An 18,873-nucleotide genomic window follows, 5' to 3' on the forward strand; every position below is an offset into this window, starting at 1 on the left:
GATGTGCCCTATCCTTGGCAGGGTGTGTCTATTAGGCAGATGTGCCCTATCCTTGGCAGGGTGTGTCTGTTGGGCAGATGTGCCCTGCCTTGGCAGGGTGTGTCTGTTGGGCAGATGTGCCCTGCCTTGCTTATCTATGCACCAGTGATAGTACTGCTGCCTTCAGAATCCCCAGCTTTCATGTGAAGCTATGGTAGGAAAGAAAATGTATCTAGGATAGAGTGTACCTCAGTCTAGCCTTGAGCTTATGGCACTGACGTTAAACGACAGAGATAGCTTGTTTTCGGCTCAAAGATTTAAGAGACATTTACAGGCACATAAAAAGCCATCCGCCCAGCTTTGCAAGTTTTTCACTTATGTTTGGACATGGGATATTTTTAAACTCAGGTAGCACAGGCACTCCTGCTGACTAGCACCTAGCTTCCTCCTTGTGGGTCTCGCCATTTTACTACCAGACTTTCCATAATGGACTCCTGTCTATTGCAAAAGCAAGAAAGTTTACATTTGTCAGCTTATTTTTTTTTTAATTCCTTTTTTTTTTCTATAAATCACTTGTGTTTGGCACTAGAAAATGAAAGACCTGGGTCTGACAAGCTGTCGTCCCAGTGCCAGGGAGGCAATAGCAGGAGGGTTGCAGATTTGAGGCCAGGTTGGGCTCTGTGGTAAACACTTGTTTTAATTAAAAAGTAAATTGATTAATTAAAAGTCTGGACAAGCTTGGGTAGATTGGCTAGAGGTTTTTATACTGTTGTTGTTTTTAATAGATTTTTTTTTCCTGAGAAGTTTTAAATTTAAAAAATAAAATAAATCTGAAGGAAAATACAGTTCTTGTTCCACCCTTCCACATAACAGGGTGGCCAAAGAAAGAGAGGATAAGAAAGAAAAAGTGGAGATGGCTGGGGGGTGGGGGGAGCAGCAGTTGTTACACACAAGACAAAGGCAATGCCTCTGTCCAAGGTAGTCTGTGTCCTTTATAGAGCCAGATACAGTGACTAGAAAAATATGGAGTCAGCAGGGGGTTGGAGTTCTTGGGGCAGGGGTCTCTGAGGGGGTGTTCTCTTTGCCTAAGCTAGAGACTCACAATTTCAGATGCTCCTCAACCCCATTTGTCAGTCCGGGAACTTGTCTCTGTCCCTCCTGTGCATATAGAGGACACAGATTCTGTGTCAGACATTCCTCTTTTTAGTAGCCCAGATCCAAAGTGTAGTAGATGTGACATCTTCAGTTTGGGATGTGGATGGAGCCTCACATAGGCGTAAGAAAAGGAACCTGCCTTGGCTATTTGCAAGTTCTCGCCTTACTTAGGAGCTCATTCCAGGGAACACACCACAGACAGAGTCCTTAAAATTAACCACATACAATATCTGATGTTCTCGGACAACATGAACTGACCCTCCCAGAACACCATACCACCAGTGACGTTTCTGAAACTAGATTTCTTTTCAATTTTTTTTCCCACTTCCACATCTGAGCAGTTTCATAGTAGCATAGTCTGATGCTGTAAACAAGGGGTTCCTCCCTCTGGCCTCTTGTCTCTCCTCTCCCTGTACTAGCCATTATGTTACATTATTTCATTCGCCAAGGACCAGCCTTGGCTTGGAGAGGGGTTCCGGGAGAAGGGGTGTTTGAGAGAGGTAAAACAAACTCAAAGTCAAATCGTGGGTCCAAGCTGGCGGCCTGTGTTCTGCTTGAGACAGCTTTCCAGATTGCTCTGGCTCTCTCTTTCCCCCAACCCCGACTCCCGCCCCATTCAGCTAGAAACAATTTTCCAAACTGTTTTCCCTTGCTATTGCAGATCTCACCTCTTACAGATCAAAAGCCCAGTTTTTATTTACATATCAATTCAGTCTTTACTCCAGGTTCTCTTTTGCTAATCCCATGAATCAGCATCCCATGATCAAAAACTCCTTGATTCTTAGAAGACAGCAAACACATTTTTTTTAATACTGCAAAAGAATTCAGAGATATGCCTGGCTCTGTTAAGCACAGACAATAAACTAGTTGGGTGGAATCTGACCCTGAAATTACCATTTCTACCATGCCTGAGCTTAATCTTGGTCTGTCCCAGGCTATTCCTGAACTCAGAAATCCTCCTGCCTTTGAAAGCATAAACAAAGAATTTAGCTGGATGGGATCTCCTATGATCACCACTCCCTAAATCTCTTTCTCCTTCCTTAGTATCTTTCTGACAAGTTGGGTCATAGAACAGCAGCCTCTGTTCCTTTAGATCTGTGAAGTGCCTTATACAATTCATATTGCATCCTTATATTTTATATAGTTGAGAAATTACATATTTTCAAACTCATGTTTTTGGAGTTCTTCCCAGCTTTAAGGGCTATCCTTAAGGTCCTAGCATTTACCATTTTACTAAAGATATAGATATACCCTCAACTCTTGGACTCATGCTGTTTTTAATTATCATGGAATCATTAATGTTAACATGAGAGCAATCCTCAAAGGAGGAATGTAAAAATATGTACATTAATATACAAACATATGCCCATAGAAATCATTGACACTCATGAGTTCCCATGCTTGCTGGCCTTGTTCCAAGGGCAGGAACCATGCCATTCTACCCCTGCCAAGGCCATGCCAGACTCAGCATTTATTCTACCTATGTTTACCAATAACGTATTCCATTCAGACTCTCTGACAGGTCTAGGAGCAAGTACATGATGTACAGAAGGACAGACTGTAGTAGTGTATCACCCTGACACTCATGACACATTGTCCTGCATTACCGTATCTGTGAGGGTCCACATGAGTAAGGGCTTGCTGATACTGGTTTGGTCCATACCCCAAATTGGCACAAATAATTATTATGCTCCTAGGTGCTGGTCATTCTAAGGAGTGAAGCTGACATTCAAGAGTTGGGGGAGAGATGGAAACAGGACAATGAGGGAGGCTCTCAGGTTATGTAATGAGTTCGTGAAAGACTTAAAACCAATAATGACCAGGAACTGATCGTAGACATTTCTGAGAACATTCAAATTCAAGGATCAGCAAAGATCTCTCTGAAGAGGCATAAAGCTGATAAAGGTGCAAAAGCTAACATAAGAATGAGCCTTTACAGGAGGGTTTGGAAAAGGGGAGGAAGAACCCGTAGTTGAGGTTCTTCTGAGCCATTGGCAGAGAGGACTTGAGCACAGATCTGGGATGCCATGATGATGAGATAAGGCTAGACTGGGGACCAGGGCACAGGTGAAGGGTTCATGAGTTCATCCATATCTTAGAAAGTCCTCTATAGGATACACAGAGCTGTGTCCTTACTCTGAAGTCCTTTGTACCCTGAGGCAGAGATGTCTACACCAAAATGGTGGCTTCTCACTCAGAGACCAGAGACTACTGCAAACACAATTTCCAATTGCAGAGGCTTTATCCCTCCATCCTGTCCCACTTCAGTTGAAGCTGTTCTTGTCACAGTCCCTCCATGAGGGGTTCAGATCCCCCTCAGCATTCTTATGCTGCCACTGCCGTGGAAACAAGGATATGGAAACAAAAAGGTTCAGATGCAGATTTCTCCAATCCTCATTTTCTAGGGGAGCAGCTAGAGGCTGACAGAAGACTCAGGCTTGTGGAGGTCTGAGGCTATGTACAGTTGGGACCCTTCCAACCTGATTCACTCTCTTTGCAGCACCAATTGTTCTACAGAAATGGTGGGGCCGTGGGTGTGAAAATATCCAGAAGTCCTAGGAGACACTGGCTTTGTTTATCTGTCTTTCCGTGATGAGAACTGGTAAGACAGGAGGCTGAGGTAGGAAGCCCCTGGGGAGCCTATGTCTGGAAGCTCTCACCTGGATGGTGTGAACATCTGTTTGAACTTGGGAGAAAAACAAAAGAGCAGCCATCTGTCCCCTCCTGCCAAGATATGACTCTCTCCTGTCCTCCTCAGCTGTCCCCAATGGAAAAACTTAGTCATATGTATAAATGTATGCATATGTGCTTAGATGTACATATAAACTTAAACTGCATGGTCTTAAAGCTGCAAAAAAATATTTGTGTGCCTAGTGGTTCCTCCAGGTTTGTTTGTTTTTTCGAGACAGGATTTCTCTGTGTAGCCCTGGTTGTCCTGGAACTCTGTTGACTAGGCTGGCCTCAAACTCAGAAATCCACGTGCCTCTGCCTCCCAAGTGCTGGGATTAAAGGCATGTACCACCATCTCCTGGCTAAAGGTAAAGATCTTAAAAATAACTTTAAAGTAGTAGTAATAGCAAGAAAAAATAGACCTAATGAAAACATATGATTATTGAAGTCAAGTCTTAAGGAAAGCCTCAGGCAGTCTGGACAAACTACAAATCATTGCAGGTCCACAGGGGTGTGTGGAGCTATGTAACTGATGGTGTGTGTGTGTGTGTGTGTGTGTGTGTTTGAGAGAGAGAGAGAGAGAGAGAGAGAGAGAGAGAGTCCAGATTTCCTGCATTTTTTAAAAAAGCTGTTGTTTTGGTTTGTTGGTAGAGCTGTGTGATTCTCTATCTAAGAGAATATGGAATAGTTCAAAGCCTGCCTTCCTCTGGTCAAGTATGGATCATACCATATGCCCTTTGAAGTGGCTGGATAGACAGTCAGGTTTTCTGGTCACTGGTCCTCATCAACAGGACTCCTCTGCCAGTCATGGAACCCAGTAGCCCCACCCCCAATACTATATCTTTCATAGAGCTATCTGCTTTGGTATACCTTCATCTGTAGAGTGCCAGAGATGATACGTACGTGAGAACTGGGACCTAATGACAAACTGGATGACTTTTCACAGCAGCCTTTTTACAGATATAAACCAACAAGGTGTTGAGGTTTGGTCTTGCTATCTGCTGTAATGCTAAGTGTGACATATGTGACCCTGCCCCCAAGTTAGTTCTGATTGGAAAAAAAAAGATGCCAACAGCCAATATCTGGGAACAAGAGACAAGTGGGGCTTAGGTTTCCTGGGCCTAGAGTCAGGAGAACCATGAGGTAAATGGAGGAGAGAGAAGCTGCCATTGGTTAGGTGTGTTCAAGAGAACATGGCCCCAACTGCTGACCAATTGGAGTTAAGAGCAGCCCAGATAAAACATAGTGAGTAATAATTCAGGATTATCGATAAGAAAGTAGATTCTAATAGCATAGAGTGTAGGTATTTGCCCAGTTCTTGTGTGGTTTAGGGCTCATTGTAAGTATAAAGGTTGGATGTATGTTTTATTCGGGAACTAAATGGTTAAAGGCAGGATAAAAGCCCCAGGAGGGATGGGATTAAATAATTTCTACAAGGGACCTAAAATGCCACAGCACGTAGAAACAAATCAATATTCAGTAATTTAACACTTAGTCCACAAACTAGGCATCCTGCAAACAGTAGAAAACGGTTGTGAACCTGAGAGTGAATAATTATGGAGCCAGCAGGTGGAGGTGGCAGCATCTCTCTGCATGAATGCAGCTGCCCTGTGTCCTCACCTAGTAAACAGGGCTAACTGTGTGGTTTGTATGTATGTCCTTCAATGGCCTATACACTGATGGCTTGGTCCCCAGCCAAGGCACTGTTTAAGAATGGTTTGGGAAGTCTTAGATCATGAAAGGATAAGAGTAGGACTCCACCTTCCTCTTTTGCCTCCTGAATTTGCATCTTGGGTATTATGAAGTAGTTTTTCTCTGCCACATGCTTCTACCATACATAATGCATTGCTTCTTCACAGATCCAAAAGCAATGGAAGCAACCTACAGTGGATTAGAACTTCCATGAAGCCAAAATACATTCTGTTATCCTGAATGTGTACTAAAAGGGGCAGAATACCTACTGACATACTTATTCCCTGGACCTTTTATATAAAGACAGCAATGTCATTCATGAGCTCAACTCTATCCTGACTTAAACACTTCCTACAAAGGCAGAATGCTTGTGCTCCCTGCATAACTCACACTGAGCCTCTAACCTAAATACAGCAGTACTGGGAAGTGAGGCTTTCAGGGAAGCATTTAAGTCATGAAGAATGTGCCCAGAAATACATGAATGCTAGTATAGAAGGACAGAATAAATTTGACCCTTTCCTTCCTCTCTGCTCTTCTGCTTTCCACCACAGAAGGGTCCGGTGTTTCCTCCCTCCAAAACTCCCTGTCCAAGGAGCCATCTTGGAGATAAGTAACTTGAACAGGTACAAAGCCTGTAGCCATAATTATATTGAACTTCCTAAGTTTTATAATAGTAAGAAACATGTATCTTGTTTTTGTGAATTTACCCAGTACCTAGTTACATTGCTACAGAAGATTCCTTCCAGAGGCTCCACCTTCTAATGCTGTCATTTCAGGATGAGGGTTAAACACTAAGACCACAGCAATAAACAAATACTGAACTCATGCAAAGGTCTTCAGAGTTCTAGGTACCAGGAACAGAGTTAAGAAGTAGACAAAAGTGAACCTTACTTGTAAAATGGATACGTTCAGAAGTAGAAATCTGGGTAAAAAGCAAAAAACATGAACAGAATCAGTAATTTCTGAGGGTATGAGTGATGTGATGCAATTAAGGGAGAGGGGGTCCCGGGATCAACCTTAAAGTAGATGATCCATCAAGGCTAACACATTCTTAGAAGGCAGTAGTTAGGTAAGATGGAGTTGGGTGAATCCCAAAGAGTGCAGTTTAGGGTGGGAGAATGAATGGGGAGAGTTAGTAAGTGTTAGATAACACTGAACTATTATCCCAGGAAAACTGAGTGACCCAAACTAGAAAAGAGATCACAGTGATCGAGCATTGTCATTATCCATAGAGAGCTATATGGAAGGAGGCACACTCAGAGGGAGATGTGTCCTACAAATGGTAGATAGAATGATGCTCCACCAAAGATACTCATGTCTGACCCTGTAAGCATGTTCTCTAAAACAACACAGAGGTGTGAAGTGAGAATGAGAATCATGAGATGAAAAGAGACTCCTGGATTGTCTTAATAACCAATGAAGTCACACTGATCTTTATGTCACCAGGGAGAAGTGGAACAGTGATTGTGAGATGGAGACAGACAATAAAAGCAAGGATTAGAGAAGTTAAAATGCTATGCTACTGACTTGAAAGATGAGAGAAGGAACCTGGGTACTTTCTCCAACATAGAAAAAAGATGAATAGGCTCTTCCTTGGATCTTCAAGAAAGACCACAGGCCTGACAGCACCTTACCTTTGTAATACAACATCTGAATTGCTTTAAATCACTTGGTTTATGGTTGTATTTGAGCAACAAAGAAAATACATACATTTGGCATCTGTCCCTGAACAGGCATGTAGAGGCCCATAACAAGGAGGGAGTATATGGAGGGCTCTGAGTGACAACAAGAAATAGTGACAACCAGAAGAGAGTCCACTGCAGCTTCACTGATGGACACTCTGTAACAAGCAGGCTCTGTTTTATCCATTCTCATTCAGTCTTAACTCTAGACTCTATGTATAGCCACACAGTGAAGGAGAGGGCACGAAGTACTTCTGAGGATGAACCATAGCCCTTGCCACACCAAACAGCTCCAGGCATAGACTGTCATACTTTGGAGAAAGAGACTAGGAGGTGATTCTGAGTGTAATAGTAAATGTAAGTTTTGAAATGCAGGGGACTGAGTGTAGGCTGGAGAAACACTGCCTGCAATTTATTCTGTTTTGCACCTTTCTGTCCCCAACTACCAGAGGAAAGGAAAATGAGGCAAGATGAATGTCAGTGAGTGCTGAGGCTGGATGTTGATTCCTTGTCCCTTCACATAGCTTCTGCTTGTGCAAGAAAGTCCTATGACAAAAAGGCCAGGGGTGGGGGGAGTGTTAAGCTGTTTCAAGGGTGAGGAACTGGAAATTTAATGCATCTCTCAACTAAAGCAGGGCTTTCCAAATCTAGTGGAAAAAGACATGCAGTGATGAAGGAGAATGAAAAAAAAATCAATGGGATTTAAAACAAGATTAACTAATGGAAATGGTATGAAAGGCTTAATGAGTTTACCACTGAGAAAATAGAGATAATGCACCTTGTTAATAGAAACTGTTCCAGGGCTCCAGAGTAGATGAGTAGCACTTCTATTCTTTAGAGTCTGGAAATCTTATCAAAGGAAAAGACAAAATACTCATGAAGTGATGAACACACGTGTGTTTACACACAACGTGAGTTTGTCCCAGAACCCACAAGGGAGAAAAAGAGAGCTGACTCTAAAAGTTACCCTCTGACTTTTAAGTATATACACAGTCCAGGTATGCCCTCATGTACACACTAGAGCAATCACTAGATAAAGGTTAAATACAAAATTTGGTGAAAGTCTAATTTATAGAGTTTAACCAATCTTCCACCAGGCCGCTATATAATTAGCCTTAGGAGAAAGGCTAATTTCTTCACCTTCATCCTTCTCAGTCACCTGGAGTTATCTCTACTACTTCCCTGGATTCCCTGGTGAACTTCCTGTTGGGGCTTCAACAAATAATCACTCTGCTTTTAAACAATCAGCACTGTATAGAGGACACTGAGATTTTATTTTATGTGTATTTGCGAGCCAGAGTGTATATATTTTATCACATATATGCCAATGCCTGAGGACCTAGACAAGGGTATTGAATCCACTGGAGTTACAAATGGTTGTGAACCTTCCACTGTGGGTGCTGAAAACCAAATCTGGGTCCTCTGCAAGAGCAGTACATGCTAGTAACCACTGAGCCATCTCCCCAGCCCTATGGTAACCTTTGAAAACCTTCAAAACCACATTATCCCGATGATTTATGATGACAGAATCTTCTTTCCTACAGTTTTTCACTGTAAGAGCAAAGAAAATTGTTCATAAGAATGATATATTTGCTTAGAATCCATTTGTCTCCTCTCATTAGATTATGCACTGATCTTTGAAGAAACGAACTGTGCCTAGCAAAACAAAGCCAAGTGCTAAGCCTCTTTACTTCTGAAATCCAGGCTCTCGTAATCTAGAATAAGTGGCCAGTGATCCAGCACACTGAGTCTCATGTGCTGCCCACCAGGGACAGCACTACATGGTCATCTATACGGTTGTGGCCTAATCTGGCTCTAGAGCAGTCCCAACCATGATGTTCAGAGAAGGTGTGGGGAAGAGCAACTGAAAAAGAATTTCCCACAGGGAGCTGAAATCATATTTTCTGTCTTTGCTTTGATGGGTTAATGGGCTCTGCTGCTTCCACTTTCTCTGGAGGTAAGATGAGGAGTGTCCCAAATGAAAGATTGCTTGCGGAGATCCTGGACAAGCTTCTACAGAATCAACATGTAAATCAGGTGTCAGCACTCCTGTAAGAAATTCTTCCAAGGTCCCTTCACCAGACAACTAAAACCCAAGACCTTCCATGACTCACAGTTCTTTTCCTAGCTGCCCCCTTTCAACCCCAGGTCACTCACTAAACTCCTACCATGCCTCTCCTCCTAGGCCTTCTAGACCTCAGACTTTCCAACCTGCAGATCCCTAAGCTAACAAACATGTTTGCCTTAGAACTCATCAGGGCATGGTATCTGCTACAACGGTGGAAAACGGACTTTCACCAGCCACATCAGCCATGTTAGCTGACCACCATAACCCTCTGCAGCCCCTGGACCCAGTGATCTAGGGAAGGGGGTTCTTAACCTAGGGTCACAACCCCTTGAATAAGACCATACAACATATCACATATTGACATTATGATCCATAAGAGTAGCAAAATTACAGTTATAAAGTAGCAACAAAAATAATTTTATGGTCAGGGGTGGGTCACTACAACATAAGCAACCTATATTAAAAGGTCGCAGCATTAGGAGGGTTGAGAACCACAGGTCTAGAGATTAATACTTCTGAGACCTCTGTAGAAGGAGCAAGCTGGCTGTGATACAACTTCCACTAGTCTAGCTCCTGCCGCTGCTGGCTGTGGAAACTGTGTTCCTCTGTTTCATTAGTAGGAAACCCATGCCCACGGTGTAATGATTGGATCCCTGTAGCCATTGAGGACATTCAGAATGAAAAGGAGGTGTCTATTTAGTTGGAAAGAGTAGCAACCTTCACCTTGTCTGCTTCCCAGACACTGTACATCCTCTCCCCAATTCTTCTGAGAGGTTCAGAGCCCCCCTGCCAATGGGCTCCTCCTACCAGGGTCTTCCTGTCCTTGGTGGACTCCTGGTCAACCTCTCTAAACTTTGGCTTTACCAATTTTATTCATATTTTGTCTTCACCCAGACTCCTCAGGATGGTCTCTTACTGTAGAAGATTAGAAGAATGATCTGAGCCACCAGTCCACAACTGGTTAAGTGGCAGAGTGGGCTTAGGATTCAAAATTAGTCAAGAAGCAAAATGTCAAACACATAAGCATGAAAAACCTCTCAATTCTGCTAGCATCTAGTAACATAGCTCTAACAGACAGAGACATACACACAGGATGTTCATCTTGGCACTATCTGTAATTGTGAAAAATTGCCTGTAACCTAAATATCAACACAAGTAATGAAAACTGCACATAATGATGTATTAGGTAGTCATTACGACCGGAATGCAGAGCGTGCTTGTTTTCATGTTAATTTGTATAACGTATTTCATTGAATGAAAAAGATAAATTAGAGAACAAGTCAGCTAATACCATTCTCTAGAAGTTAGCACCAACACTCTCCTCTGCTGCATTACCAACATTTCAGTGTGTTTGACGGTACTCAAATACAGACCCTGAAAGAAAAGAGGCATGGTCTAGGTTCCAAAACAAGAACAGACTACACAATGTTCTGCAAATTCCTCTTCTGTCATTCGACTCACATCTAAGTTGTTTGAAATGGCCACACTGGGCTTCATTTATCTGCTTTCTTATTTAGTCTATGCAATGTAAAATATTTTTTCCATCGCATTAGGAACTCCTCACAGTGCTATATAGTCTATTGTCAAATAGCTTAATATTTTAGTTTATTTCCAAGTAGTTTGATATTGTTTCAGTATTCCTTTCTCAAGGGTTTTTTCCATACAAATATCTCTGTGGCAACTGTTTTGTCCATATGCATGGCTCTGCCTAGTCTCGCCTGTTGTGATAAATTCTTTACACCAAGGTCACTTGGTGAGATGGTAAGCAGGTCTTTAATGCTGATGTACTCTTCCCCCTGAACATCTTAACTGTATGCATCTGATCAGTAAGCTAATATCGACATTTTACTGTACACCAATGGGAACACTGAACTGCAGAATATGAGTTGCAAAGTAGGGACATCTGGTAAACAAGAGGAATTAAGCCACTATGCCACCCGCACAAACGGTGTACTTGCTGTGCCTCAAAGACCATCAAATATTTCCTTTCTAAAACTATTAACTCACAGGCAACAACAGGACAGGTATCCAAAATACTTTTCAGTGATGAGACAAGGCAAATGGTGTCTCCACTCTACAGAAAAGAGTCGTAGGGACCATATGACCTGCTTAGATCCCTGATACTGTCAACAACAGGGCTCCCCCCAGAGGCCAATATATCCACCTGTGAGGCGGGATGGCAGGAAGAAGCCTGGTATAGGAGATGAGTTAAGGCTCCTTTGTAGGCCTGCTGTCTTGTGATAGAAGTCTAGAATGAAAGTGAGGAAAGCAAGAATATCTAAACCCATGTTGAGAGGTGAAGGGGAAGGAAGAGAAAGACAGACACACAGAGAGACAGGGAGAGACAGAGAGAGCCTGGCTATGGAGCGGTGCAACCCATCCTTCTGCCAAAGAGGAAAATAGATCTTCAACTGCACATCTCTCTCCATATTACAGATCACTCTTTATCGCCCCATGTGCTGTGTAAGCATCCTTTGCTCTGAACCTCTGGCTGGGCAGTATCAATCATTTTGACAAATTATATGAGGTCATCTGGCTTCTTACTCACTCCCTTTTGCCAGAAGAGAACAGGGCTCCTGATAAACACTATGAGCAGTAAGAGTCACCCGCGTGGAGGGTGAGGAACCTGTGCAACTGAGCCAGCTGTACTGGCCAGAAGTGTCCTGTGTGAATCCTAGGGAATCGCAGGACCTGCTCAGACCCCTGCCACTGTCAACAGCAGGGCTCCTACCCTAGGGAGGATTCACATCCAGATTCAGCACCAGGAGCTTGGATCTGGCATAATGGCAGTGTAGTTGTCTCCCATACAAGTTACTGTTTACCACCCTCCATGGTGCTCAAACGTGTGAAATGGAAAACCCAGACAGGAATGATTCACAAGTCTTTAGTCACAACCTGTTCTGAGTACTTTCATGAAATCATTCATACACCTTCGTACCTAGGACATGGACCATCCAATGCATACTCTGTTCACATTGATATATATTACCCACCCATTAGTTAACTGATAGCCATCTTGGTTTTCAGACCCACAGATGGGGCACAGTTTTCTTATGTTCAACTGGTCGGTTGGTCTTAGCCAAATGATTCTGAAAGTCGTGATGTAAGTCATTTGACTGTTAAAGAGATGCTATGAAGGGTCTTGAGAATTCTTGATTTTATACAGAAAACAAAAATCACAGGCTAAAGTAGCTGAGGTCTATAAGGCTGAATCATGTATCAGTGCAACTTAGGAAGAAAGATTTATGCTAGTTTTATTACTGCATCTCAAAATACAAAGTTATCAAGGATATAGACAGAGAGGATGAGATAAAGTATAGAGAGAGACGGTACAGAAAGATGCAGAAAGACTGCATACTACTTAGCTTTAGGGACAATCTATCATTACAATTGCTCTATTTTACTGGTTATTTTGAGTATTTTGCTATATATAATTGATAAATTAGACTCCATTTTAAGGATCTATGGGTGGGAATGCACATCTATAGGGCTCAGCACTGTATGTGGCTCAGGCATCATTGTAGCTCTTGAAATGAACCTCCCATGGATAAAGGGAAAGAAAGCATTAAGCCATGGAAATCAGCACGTGTCGCAAACCAGCCTTTCCCCAGAGATGATGTTAAACATCTATTATGTTTGCTAGCCCCACCAGTCCTTAGTCAGCAACTAGTAGCCCTGGAAAACAAACCCTTTTTTGCCCAAGGTGGGAAAATGGTATTGGAAGGAGCCTGTAGTATGTACCAACCCAGAAGCCTTTGCTTATTTGCTGTAGGAAGCTGGAAATGGAACCCTCATTTGTACATGAGCAAATAGGTCATGTTATAAAAGCCCAGGCCTGGGGGTTATTTCTTCACCAATGCCAAGTGGCACTGGCACTCACACTTGACCAGTTTTCCACCTTCTCCCTCCCCATGACCTCTTTCAGCACTCCTACATCTAGCTTGGCACACAGCCCTCCTCTGCTCTCTGTTACACTAATTTACCATCCCCTCAAGGTCCTGTAAGACTGAAAACCTCAGGAAGCCATACAGTTGGGGCCCCTAGATCCATGTCTCAGTGTCACCTCCTTTATGAGAGAAGATGTCTGCCTCAGAGTCAGGCTTCACGTGCAAGGGAAGATTGTCATTGACCCCTGGGGCATCTCCTCTAAGCATCAGGAAGTCTCATCATCTAAAATTCCTTCTGCGTGGGGAGGATCAGATTGCTACCTTTTGCTGCTGATACAGCAACATATGACATTACCTGTAGAAGTGTAGGAAATGCATACCTATAGGTCAGGAACTTAGAGCCCTAGCATGACCACTGTCTCCAGAGGGTCTGTCAGATGGTCCTAGCCAATATAGATTCCTTTCCTTTTCCCAGTTGAAGTAAACACTATCTCTCATTCTATTTTCTTGTCATGAGTTTGATGCTGTCCTCTGAAACAAACTTTAATTTTTTTTTTTTTAATTTTTGAGTAAGTTTAACTGAATTTGTAATTTCCCATGGTTGCTGTTGTCATGGGTGAGGAAAGTCTGCCTCACCACACAGGGTTTGCTCCTGGATGCTGAGGGTATCTTGACTTGTATTGCAAAATGAAAGGTTATTTCCAAACTCTCGTTTATCACCTATTGATCCATCTATCCATCCTGTGTTAGGAGCACAGCCTAGGACTACTAAGGCAGGGATCATTATAGAAATTTAAATGACCTTAGTTCTATAAGCTAATGAAGATACAACCTAACAAAGATAGATTTCAGGAGACAGCCTCCAAAGTGGCAATGTGTGCAGGTCCAGAGGGACACCCTGTATACAGCTGGGGGATATTTTATTAGGTGAAAGGAAGACTCCAATTGTGATGCATTGTCACAGAGCTGCTTTCACCACTGCTGTATGCCCATTCCATCTCTCCTGATCATTTTGGGCAAGTGGTCTGGCACTTATTTGTATATGAAAACCTCTCCTAGATCACTCTGCCAGCCTGCTTTCCTTATTTTAATATGTCTGCATTTTCGGTTGCTACTTGTTCGTTCTCCCAAGACCTCTTCTCCTTTTTCATTTGGTCCTTTGTTTTACACTCTTAAAATCACATAGCAATGTCTGAAATGAATCAAAAACATATAGTCACTTCCTTTTTTGGTGTTTGTGTGCTATACTGGAGACTAAAACCAGGGTCTCTCCTGGGGGTGGAGGAGGACCTTCCTGCTGACCTTACCTCCCCAGGTCTCTTTTATTGTTATTCTGAGACAGGGTCTCAATAAGGCTTACAGACTTGCCTTGAACTCAGTCTGCCCTGAAGCTCAGGTGGCCTTGAACTTGTGGTCCCCCTGCTTGAGCTGATACTACAGGTTGATGCCACCAAGCCTGGCTGTAAGTGTGAAATGAGAAAACTCAGATTTCTTTTAGCTCTGAATGTGTTCACATTTAGGCTTGTTCTTTTAGGGACAGCTTGGTTGGCTCCCAATTCTCAGCAGCCTTACTCAATATCTCAGCCTCCCTTACTGTCCCTGTTGTTCTTCTTTGGTCCTTCCTGCCAATGTGAATGACTTACCTTGCCTGTGTAGATGCTGGAGACTAAAGCCACAGAGGAGACTGGACCAGAGGAGCTTTGGGAAGATATGTGTTTAGGGGCTTTTTTTTCTATTTCTGGCCTAAATGGCAATGTTAATGACATTTATAGATACAGGACCCTGTGATCCTCTCCCATGCACATCCTAAGCCTTCACATTGCCTGCTGGTTCTGAGCCATGGGCCAACCACACTGTCTTAGGTACTCTCCTCCCAACAAAGGGCAAATTCTCACCTCTATCCCTGGGCATGAAGGTATTGTCTCCAAGGACCTGGCCTGTTCAAGCCCTGTACATTCAAGGTCCTCAGGATTAACCTTGGACCAGGGATACCTAGGGGCCTCCTGTCTGGCAAGAGTATCTTCCCATGCCTTTGGGTTCAGGCCATTGCACATAGAATATACAAGATGAGGATTACTATGGATGATTGTGCATGCCCAAAGCCTTAGCATCTGATCTCTTAGTAGATCTAGGATCTGAGTAAAGAGATCAGACTCTCAAACCCTGTATACCTCTTCCACTGACAATTGGCTTATCTTTAACTATGTAATAATGTCTAACTTTGTGTCCTAGAAATAACCTTGTTGCTGGCTCTTAGCCAGCAGGTCAGGATGAGAGGAGAAAACCTTGTCCAGCCGAGTCTCTCCAGGATTGAGCAGGATGGTGAGTGAATCTCCTTCCTGCACTTCAGAGAATAACCACCCTTAGTCAGGAGGAGTCTGTCAAAGCAGGAACTCACTTAATTGTAACAATCTTTTTGTTTATAAAGGGGTGAGAGAGGGGGTGGTGTTTTTTTGGTTTTTTTTTTTTCTTTTTTTGTTTTTGCTAAGGTGAGATGACATTGGAGGAGGGGAAAGGTGATGAAGGGTATGGGGTGACTGACAGAGCCACCAAAGTTATTGTAAATCAGCAGTAGCTAGGCAAAGGCAGGCTTAAGCAGGTTGTGCTGAGTCACTCCAGTAAGGAAGTGACTGAGACAGTTTTCAAAACGTGAGCCAGGCTCGGGTTTGTCCTCAAGGCCCAAACCAGGACCCAACACCTAGTGTTTAACTTATTGATGCTATACAGTTCTGTTAGGGATGGACTCAGCAAGGTGTTCTTGCTGAAGTGGTTCATGTGACCAGTTGTTTGCCTATCAGTTTTCTCTTCATTTCCAGCTAGCTAGAAGCCAATTAGGGATGCAAAGGTTAAATCATGTCTCATCACCCAGCAAGCTAACTCAAGCTTGTCACATGGTAGTAAGGTTGCAAAATCCCCAAGCCAGTTAAACCCTTACCACATGTCTGTTTATATGGTATCAGCTAATATTATGAGCAAGGTACAGATTCAACTCAGTCTCCAGGAGACTGAGTTAAAATATAAAAATAGCTCCTATTGAATCTACATAGACTGTGGGACCATGGACTCAAAGAAAGGAGAAATTCTTCATTTCATTTGTGGACTACCACACTGGGATACTATTGACTTGCTAGAAGCCAGACACTCAGACAGAATGAAGTTACAGACTGTTGTCTGAGGGGGTAAAGAAGCCAGCAAACCTCATCACAATCTGTTAGTCCCTATCTGGGGAAGACTGTCACCAGAACCTATGTCAATAAAAAAAAGTCAAACAGAGATTCCAGTTCTCACCACAGAAGAGCAAACCATGGTTTCTTGCTATAGTTTCAAAAACACGTATCACCAAAGCCTTTAGGAATTGCCTTTGGCATGCTTACAACTGCAACCAACTCTAGCTCCAAGGGAAACACCCTTGTTTGGCTTCCACCAGCACCTGACCTCACATGTATAAGCGTGCATGCATGCATTCTCACACACACACACACACACACACACACACACACACACACACACAGGATTAATAATAAAACAAATCTACTAAAGAGAATTTGCCTTATACATGAAGCTCTGTGCAGTTTCCTCTTAATCCAGGTCCATGTGTTCTTGGGTTCATTTTGTGGGTAAAGAGCAGTCATATCATTTTATTGATAGGAAAATGGAAGCATGCAGAGGTAGTGAAGATTGTCCTCTAGACTCATGCCCTGCATGTGTGCTATGCTGTCTTATCACACATCCCAGGTACATGTTCCATTTTGGAATGGATGTGGAAGAAGCTCACAGCAGGTGGAAGGGGGTGGCTACAACTTCCTTCTGGGTGCTAGCCTGTTGCAAAATCATGGGAAATGGAGTGACAACACAACCAGGTGCCGCCTTTAAGGTGTGCCCAGCTGTCACAGTGTATCTCCATAGACTTTCCCATTTTGCCTGTTTGGGAATAAGTAACATAAAAGGATGTACAGATCCGAGCAAGATAAAAATGCATTTCAAGCAAGCTATTCAGAATATGTGCAAACATGAAGAGTAACCTCCCAGTCTGGAGGGATTATCAGAAAAAGAAAGAGACAAATATAACCAGGTAGGTAGCACTGACCTCCCTTCACAAGTGAGTTTGGGGCTAGTGAGATGAGCATCCAAACACCAGCATCAAGGAGTCACTGGAGCAATGAGGACTGTGAGGATCAGGGGACAGAGGTGCTAGAGGAACCCTAAGCCTCTCAGAGGAAGGTGCACTATTGTATTGTAGAAGCTGGAGAAGGTAGACCTCTACTCTGATTGACTTCAGCCTTCCTCCCTGTAATTCTGTTAAAACAAAGTCCCCCAGTCAAGGTTCCTTCTGTCTGGTTTGTAATTCCACTAATCCCTTTGTATAATTGAGCTTGTAACTTTCACTTGAAAACAACCCTTTATTTTAATAGAGAAATCAAAGCTCAAAGCTTGGAGCCAGCACTGAGCTGTGATGGAGCATAGCACATGAATATGAAAATGCTTTGCACAAATCCCTTTCCTTCAAGGCCCCCTGTTTCTACAGGATGTCTTAGCAAGCATTTTAGCTTTCAGAATTCTGTCCCTCGTCTGAACCACACCCTGTAGAATCCCTGTTATCATCTGCCAATGGCTCACTCACTGCCTAGTTACTTCATCCAGCATTTTCTTGTATCCATAATGCGTGTGACCATGAATCTGCCCAGGAAGAGAACACTACAAAATTACCACAAGCGAGTTCATTAGCAAGTGGTATGAAGAGCTAAACTAAGCTCAGGCTTTGATGTCAGCTTGACCTGCTTTTGTATATTCAATTTTACCATCAACTGCTTTGAAGTGGTACCTATGGTTCAGGAAGGTACCTTCCACCTCTGAGCCCCTTTGTCCTCACATTTAAAAATGGGTCCTCTACTTTCTTTTCTGTCTTCCTATACCTTAATTTTCAATAATGTATTTATTTATTCACTTTACATTCTGATAGCAGCCCCCTTCCTCATCTCCTACTTCTTCTCCCAGTCCTACTCTGACAACCTCCCCCTCCCTCCCCATTATCACCACCCCATCTCCTCAGAGAAGATGAAGTCTCCATGGGTCCCAACCAGCCCTTGCACATCAAGTTGAAGCAGGACTAAGAGCATCTTCTCCCACAGAGGCCAGAGAAGGCAGGCCCAGCTAGGGAAAGAGGACCTAAAGGCAGGCAACAGAGTCAGAGACAGTACCCACTTTAATGGTTAGGGGACCCACATGAAGAGCAAACTGTACATCTGCTACAAATGTGTAGAGGGCCTAGGTCCAGCCCATGCACGCTCTTTGGTTGGCTCAGTCTCTGTGAATTCCCATGGGTCCAGGTTAGTTTACTATGTGAGTTTCCTTGTGGTGTCCTCGATCACGCTAGCTCCCTCAGTCCTTCTCCCGACTTTTCCTCAAGATTACCCAAGCTCTGCCTAATGTTTGGCTATGGGTCTCTGCATCTGTTTCCATCTGCTGCTGGATGAAGTGTCTCAGAAGACAGGTATGCTAGGCTCCTGACTGCAAGCATAGCAGAGTATCATTAACAATGTCAGGGGTTTGCTCCCTTCCATGAGATAGGTCTCAAGTTGACCCAGTCATTGGTTGGCCATTCCCTCAATCTCTCCTTCATCTTTATCACTGCATGTCTTGTAGGCAGGACAAATTTTGGGGTAAAGATTTTGTGGGTGAGTTGGAGTCCACCTCCCTCCAATTGGAAATCCCATCCTACAGGAGACAGCTCCGTTAGTCT

This window comes from Mastomys coucha, unplaced genomic scaffold (genome assembly GCF_008632895.1).
Source record: "Mastomys coucha isolate ucsf_1 unplaced genomic scaffold, UCSF_Mcou_1 pScaffold11, whole genome shotgun sequence".
NCBI lineage: Eukaryota > Metazoa > Chordata > Mammalia > Rodentia > Muridae > Mastomys > Mastomys coucha.